Source organism: Podarcis filfolensis, assembly GCF_964270895.1.
Source record: "Podarcis filfolensis genome assembly, chromosome: 8".
Classification (NCBI taxonomy): Eukaryota; Metazoa; Chordata; class Lepidosauria; order Squamata; family Lacertidae; genus Podarcis; species Podarcis filfolensis.
The window spans coordinates 22,009,937-22,017,650 of record NC_139611.1 but is presented as its reverse complement, the minus strand read 5'-3'; positions in this window follow the sequence as shown (position 1 = coordinate 22,017,650).

Below are 7,714 nucleotides of genomic sequence, written 5' to 3'. Positions count from 1 at the left end.
CAATCAGATCAGATCCACAGTGAACAGAGAAGGGGAGGTTAACACTTCCAAAACCACCCTTGCCAAGAAAAATCCCCTCTGAACCAGATGTTTGCCATAGAAGAGTCTTCCTTCTGCAGAAAATCACTGAATCATGGAGACATAGACTTGCAGAGTTAGAAAGGACCCCGAGGGTCATCTAGTCCAACCCCCGGCAATGCAGGAATTGCAACTCCATGGATTTTCAGCAAGTGAGCCACTTGTGATGCAAGAGATCTGATTGCAGAACTCCTGGGTGCAAGGGGATCCAATATCCATTGCAACAACAAGGCAAGGACAAGGACAAGGAGTGTTAAGCCATTTCTCCCTGTGCTGTTTTCTGGATATAAATCTCACCTACCACAGCTTGCTACCAGCTCTTCAGGAGAGGGCCTTATAAACACCTGTCTCAAATGCTGCCGCCACAGCCACCAACCCAGCCAGGTAAAAAGGAGTGAAAGGAAAGCAGGAGGGGATTCGGTGGATGTGATGGGGTGGGTGAATGTGAAATCGTTCAGGGGGTGATGCCCTTTGGGGTTGGTAGGGCAGAAGGCAGGGAACCCAACAGCAGGTGGAGCCAGAGCCAATGACAAAGTTGTTCCAACTAAGTTTTGTCCCCATCTTCTTCCTTGCTGAGCTCTACAAGGGCAGCACAAAGACGAATGAGGAGGAATCTTCACAGCCGATGCTGCTCCCCTTTAGAGTGGGGGTAAGGAAGAAGGCAGGCAGGTGAGGTTCAGCAAAGGTTGGATGGATTTCTGTCATGGATGCTTTAGCTGAGATTCCTGCATTGAGTGGGGTTGGACTGGATGACCCTGTTAGAATATTCCGTTCCACCTTAAAAGGAACAGGCATGATTGTTGTGTGTCACATGCCTGTTTACACTCCAGCACAGCACAGCTTGCTAGGAACTTCCGTTTGTGTATAGCTTTTGCTTATTGCTGTTTGCTTGGTCATGAAGGGGAGAAGACATGTTTTTCCCTTTGGCCTGATGCTAAATAACATGCCTGTAAATACATATTACACAGCCTCTCTCTGCCCTTCTGTTGCAAAAAGTTATTTTCTCTGCTGGCTTGCGTGCTCAGCCTCTGAAGGTTTCTGAGGCTTGAGTCGCAGATTACTTGCTGATCCAAGGATCGGAGATTGCCCGGCTGCCAGCTGGTGGGCTGGAGCCAGCTGGGGGCCTGCCAATTGCCCCTGTTCCCTTGGACACATCCCAACAGACCCTGGGGTCCCTTCCAGCTCTATGATTCAATGAGCACTGAGAGGGGGGAAGTGGAAGCTGACATTCTCATTACCCATTTACCTGCATGGACCAGCTTCCACAGGGCTTGAAGGATGAAAGGGCTACCAAATTTGGCTGCGTTCTATAATAAACCAGACTATTTTCTGATTCTGGGTGGGTGGGTGAGGGAGGGAGACTGGGAAAGTGATGCCACCAAGTGTCTGGGATTGTTTCCTTAAAGCAAGGCTGAGGGACCTGTTGCTGGACTACAGCTTCCATCCTCTCTGACTATTGACCATGCTGACCAGGGCTGATAGGCATTGAAGAACAGCAATACCTTAATCAGTTGAGGAACAACAACACCTTAACCAGTTGAAGAACAGTTGAAGAACCTTATCCAGCATAGGATGAGAAGATGTTCTCAAGACGTACATGATGAAGGAGACTATGGTTCTTTGTCTCCAGCATCTGGTTCCCCACCTCCGAACATGGATGCTCCGAATGTGGATGCTCAGTTCTTATTACAGTAGATAACATATTTATGTATTTAACAAAATTTATATGCCTCTTGATTGTAGCAAAACCTCTAAGCATCCTACAAAAAATTATAAAACTATCAAGTTAATGTGTGGAGGGGAGAATGAAGCAAGCTCTTCTGTTACAGATGTGAATTTGGTGGGGTTCTGGCTATTTCCAAATATTTCATAGTATTGTGGGGGGGCAGCTTATAAGATGTCTATGATAATAGTTCACAGATGGGGTTGGACCCAACTTGGATGGCTTTAAAAGAGGATTAGTCAAATCATAGATGATAAAGCTAAGAATGGCTATGAGCCCCAATGACTATGTTCATCCCGCTCTGTTGAAGACAGTAGGTTGTCTCCAGCTCAATCCTACTCAGAGAAGACACATTTTAATCAATGGATCAAAATGAGTTATGTCCACCAGCGTCTGAGCAGGAGTAGCAATGGATACAGCCCAATGTTCTGAGCCTCCACATTCAGAAACAATACACTTCTTATTACTGAGCATTGCGGAATAACTGTCTGGATTTATCATGCTTCTAAAGGTACTGGCGTCATCAATTCCATGCCTGTGAGTGCAGTGGTGCCCTTGGGGTCTTTTCCTGGTGCCAATGAAGTCTCTGAAACCCACCCACACTGGTCACAAGGTGGAAAGTGAACAGTGAGCTGGAGGAGGAACTTGGAAGAGTAATACTCTTCCGCACTTCATCCTCCAGCTCCATGTCCTTCTCAAGGTTCAGATTACTGGACGTGACCAGAGCAGGGGTGGCTGGCACCCATGGCATTCACTCAAAGATCCATATGTGGTGATGGGCCCAGAAAGGTTGGTGACTTAGCAAATGTTGCAGACTGAATGCTGGAATGGATTAAACATTTGTCTCAATCAGCCAGGTGGTTCTTATATGCACCAGAGCTGCTGGATTGAACTTCTACCCCTTTCTGTGATGGCCTGGGATTTGGACTCGGAGGCTGAACCTGAGGAATCCCAGCCTGCACAGGATTCCCTGCCTCCAGAACCAGCTGAGCCGGGGCTGGGGCTTGAGCCTGAAGGGTCCTCACCTGTGCTGGATCCTCAGGTGCAGGCACCAGCTGAGTCTGCTCTGGCTCCTGAGATGATGGAGGACCCATTGCCTGCAGGTGCTCCACTCTCAGCCCCGTCAGGGGAAGCTGAGGTTACCTCTGGGTCCGGTAACCCTCCAGCCTCTCCTGAGCTGCAGAGGCTCAGGGCAGAGAGGCGGAGGGAACTAAGTTCCTGCAGGAGGAGTGCTCGCCTCCAGGCCAGGAGAGGCGAGTCACCTGTGGACCGGGGCTGCCCTATGCCTTGGGGCAGATAAAAGCCAGCCAGCCCCAGCCCCAAGTTGTAGGAGCAACATTGTTGGTAGCCAGTTCCTGTCTGCACCCTGTCCTGCCGGATCTCCTGAACTCACCTGACTCCCTGCCTTGGACCCAGCTTCAGTTTTGATGGACGTCTTCAATACAGCACCCTCGACCTCAGACTGGACTCTGACCTCACCTCTTGGTTAGCCCCTGGAACCAGCACACTTTCCCTTTAGCAATGAACTCAGGTGGTGTGTGCCAAAAGTATTGGAGCAAAATGAGGGCCTTGAGGAAGGAGAGAGTGAGATCAGCATGCCTGGAGAAATTCTGCCAATTTTCAGAAATACCTATATATATATTTAATAACCTATACCTCCCAAAGCCTAATGATGGCTGGCTAAGCATGCATAGTAGCCATAGAATACTGGGTGCCATGGTTTTTTTGGGGGGTGGGGTGGAAAATGGAGATTGTAGAACGGAGTGTCCTGGATGAGGACATGGAGAGCAGGAACCATGAAATGGAGCATTCCTGGTATGAGGAAGGATAGATTGCAGCATTTTGATTCAGGTCTCACCTGCTCGTTACTGCAATTGGGCTGCCAATTTTCCCTGCAAGTTCCTCTCCTCCCTACTTTTAAATCAAGAACAGAGAAAGCAGCATATTATTGTTAAACGATAAGTTATTTGGTTACACTAGCGTACCCAACTTATATTGGTTTTTGAACTAAGTTTATCAGCCAAGCATAAAGACATTAATCACCTGGGGTTGGGGCTGGGGGGGGGGGAGAGAAACACAGAGCGAAAATGACTTTTCAAAATGTCGCTGGCATAATTATCAGCTTGCCCATTACATTAAATGCCACCATTTATAACTGTAATGTTTAAGTATGCAAACAGTAATTAACTTCGTAATGAACTGAGGACCCCTGCGCCTCTCTTCCCTCAGCTAATTTGCATGTTAATTATCATTAGCAACCAGGGAAACAAGTTATAAACAGCTTAATTAGCAGCTTAATCATTTTTACAAGGAAATGCGCTACACTTTGATATATGAGCAAGAATTAGATTAATGAAGTCAGAAGGGAATGGAGGGTGTTTTTCCCTCCTAAGCACTCCTAAGTATTAAGAAATGGAAAACTTGTTTTTTCACACTTATGTTTGTGCCCCCTATTTCACAAAAAAAGACATTTTCTCCAACAGTTTTCTTCCAAATTCAGACGAGCTGACATTTAGCTTTAAGTAAAATGAAGTGAAAAACGTAAGTCAGTGGTGGCCATACTCAGCCCTGTAGCTGTTTTGGGACTACATTTCCCATCATCCCTGACCACTGGTTCTGTTAGCTAGGGATGGTGAGAGTTGTAGTCCCAAAACAGCTGGAGGGCCAAGATTGGCCACCACTGACATAAGCCAGTCTTTCTAAACTTGGTTCCTTCTAGCTGCTCTGGACTACAACCTTCATGAGCCCCAACCAGCATGGCTATCCAGGCAGGGACTGATGGGAATTGTAGTCCAAAACAGCTGGATGAACCCAGGTTGCGGAAAGGCTGGCTTAAGTGCCAGCACTGTTTGATTAGAAAGTTTTCCCTCTTTCCAGAATATTGCTTCTAATGACAGCCAAGCATATACCTTTGGGAGCTTGGTATCAATAGATGTTGATGATTGCCCACCCCTGTTCATTCCCCTTAGTGTCTCATATTTAGTGCTATACTGCTGCAGTGCATGCAGGTTCTATTTAGTTCAAAAGTAATAGTAGTTAATAAGTCTGTCCTCCATACATCCCCCCCCCCCGATATCTTTTGTTAAGAGCTATAAAAGCTACAGGATGGAGGAGAATTTCATCCAGGAAGCATTTTTAAGCGAATTGGCCTGATTTTCAGCTCTCAGAATAATGCATGGGTTGGAACCCAGTGACCATTTAGACTCTGTACTTCCCCAATATTTTTGATGCAGTTTTGTTTCAAAAACGAAGATTACCAGATATTTTTCAATGAATGCGGGGACACCTTTCAACTTCAATGGGTTTTGTATGGGGACTGATTTGTAAATCCGGGGACTGTCCCCAGGAAACGGGGACGTCTCGTAACCTTATGCAAAACATGAGTATTTTTTATGGAGATGTGTACATTTTTGCATATTTTAGCAGGGTGAAAGCATACAAAAATGTGTGTATTTGAGGGTGTGGGAGGGGTGCCATAATTGCTCCAGACCAGGAATCCTTGAAGCTAGAGTCCTCTGGCAGTCCCGAAGTAGAGATGAACCCACTTCCTGGTTCATCCCATATGGAGTCATGGTCACTGGAACTGCATCTCCTTCCTTGAACCCTGAAGAAGCATCTCTGCTACCAGACTCCAATGACTGGTCCACAGATTCCCTTGGAGGATCAGGAGAGCCCAGAAGAAACAGCCATATGAAAGGGGCTGAAAGAAGTCATTGGCTGCAGAAGAAGGCAGCGGCCCTTTAATTGGCCAGATGCGGCATTCAGAGGGGTGGGGGCTCTAGTTCAGTTGATATTTGCCATACCCTGTAAAAATCTGCCAGTTTCACCAGGTCACTGCTGAAACAACTTGCATGTTCTGGCTCAGCAGCAGGAACACAAAAAGTGGTCCTGAAACCTGCATCCAAGTCCCTCTCCAAGGTGCTGATCCTACTTGACTTGCCTTCCTGAAACTACTGACCTTCCCTTTCCTTGGATTGTCATCTACCTGCAGTGGTGGGCATCTCTATATAGTAAGACACATACAAAAATATGCTATTGTAGAGGAAAATGCACAAGACCATATACAAATGTGTGTCTTAGGGGCAAAGTCACACCCAATTCTAAGGTCCAGGTAGGTAGCAGTGTTGGTCTGATGCAGTCAAAATAAATAAAATAAATAAAAAATTGTCCAGTAGTGTGCATGCACACGAAAGCTTATACCCAGAACAAACTTAGTTGGTCTCTAAGGTGCTACTGGACAATTTTTTTAATTTATTTCAAATTCTAAGGGGAAATGTATACAAAGATCTGTATTTTATGTGAAAATGCACTCGGTTTCATCCTAAATATAATATATATTTAAATCCACAGAGAATGTGTTGAAACAAATTTATGTTAGAACACAAGCAAAACTGGCCTTGGGGCAACTGGTTTACCACTTTGAGCACAGGATGCTAGATTAGATGAGCTAGTGGTCTGATTCAGCAAGGATGTTATTATGTTCTTTATGTATTTAATGGGAAGAAGAAGAAGAGTAGTTTGGATTTGATATCCCACTTTATCACTACCCTAAGGAGTCTCAAAGCAGCTAACAATCTCCTTTCCCTTCCTCCCCCACAACAAACACTCTGTGAGGTGAGTGGGGCTGAGAGACTTCAGGGAAGTGTGACTAGCTCAAGGTCACCCAGCAGCTGCACGTGGAGGAGTGGAGACGTGAACCCGGTTCCCCAAATTACGAGTCTACTGCTCTTAACCACTACACCATGCTGGGTAGGGAAAGATTAGGAAGTTCCATTTCTACTTTCTGACTGTTCAGTGCCCCCAGAGGAAGGCTTCCTTAAAAAAGGACATTTGAGTGGTCAGGTGCCAGATACTGCTATGATGAAAGAGGAAGGTGTCACAGGCATGTGCAGAAATGAATTGAGATGGAACAGCTTATTTGGTCCTTGATCTCTGATTGTGTTTCTTTCTTGCCCAGATGGAGGACAGAGAGGGATGAGCACACATGAATTGCTGTACTTGTGCCCACTGTACGCAAGGTAAAATTCACATGCCTTGCCCTGTCCACTTTTGCTTCTGGCCATGCCTACCACTTGCAGGTAGCCCTGGCAGATAACCTGGAAGTCCACCCCTAGGATACACCACTTCTGCTTCCATTGAAGGGCGAAAGCTCTCTTTCCTCTGCGGGACAATGATCATACCACCTGGGTGCCTCCTCCTTTTAAAAAATTCATGGTCTGCGCAGTGACAAAAGAATACCTTGTAGCATGCTTTAATATTTAACCAGGGTTCTGGAGAACTGTATTCTCTTCCTCTCCCTCCCTCTCTCATTCTATTTCTGATACAGTTTTGGAGATATTCTGAATGCAAGAATCTCAAGCCATGTGGGAGAAGCACCTCACCACAATTATCTGACCATGGAGGATCGTGTAGGAAATTCTGGTAAGTTGCATGCCTGATGTTGCTGTCGTTCCTCTGTCTCCATACAGTAGACCCACCGAAAGTAACTTACATCATTTATTTGAATGGGTCTGCTCATTTCCACGCTATCTGCTTCCATTTGCAAATAATACAGAAATGATTGCCAAAACTTGAACTATATTCCGCTATAGTTCAGAACCGGCTGCTGCATCGCATGAAAGAGCAAATATAACTTGGAACTTAACAGTTGGAGAAACATTAGGAAAATAGAATAAACTGCCACATGAATCCAGCTTTAGCTGTAGACAACCTTTCACTTTCTGTATTTAATAATAATAATAATAATAATAATAATCCCAGCCACTCTGGGTGGTTTACATCATGATTTAATCCTCTTTTAGGCCTCAGCGCTCTCATCAGGCTCAGGTCAATGGGGATGTTTTCAAGATGGGAAGAAGTCAGCAACTTGACCCTTCACCCACCCACCATTTTTCCCCGACCTAGAAAATGAAC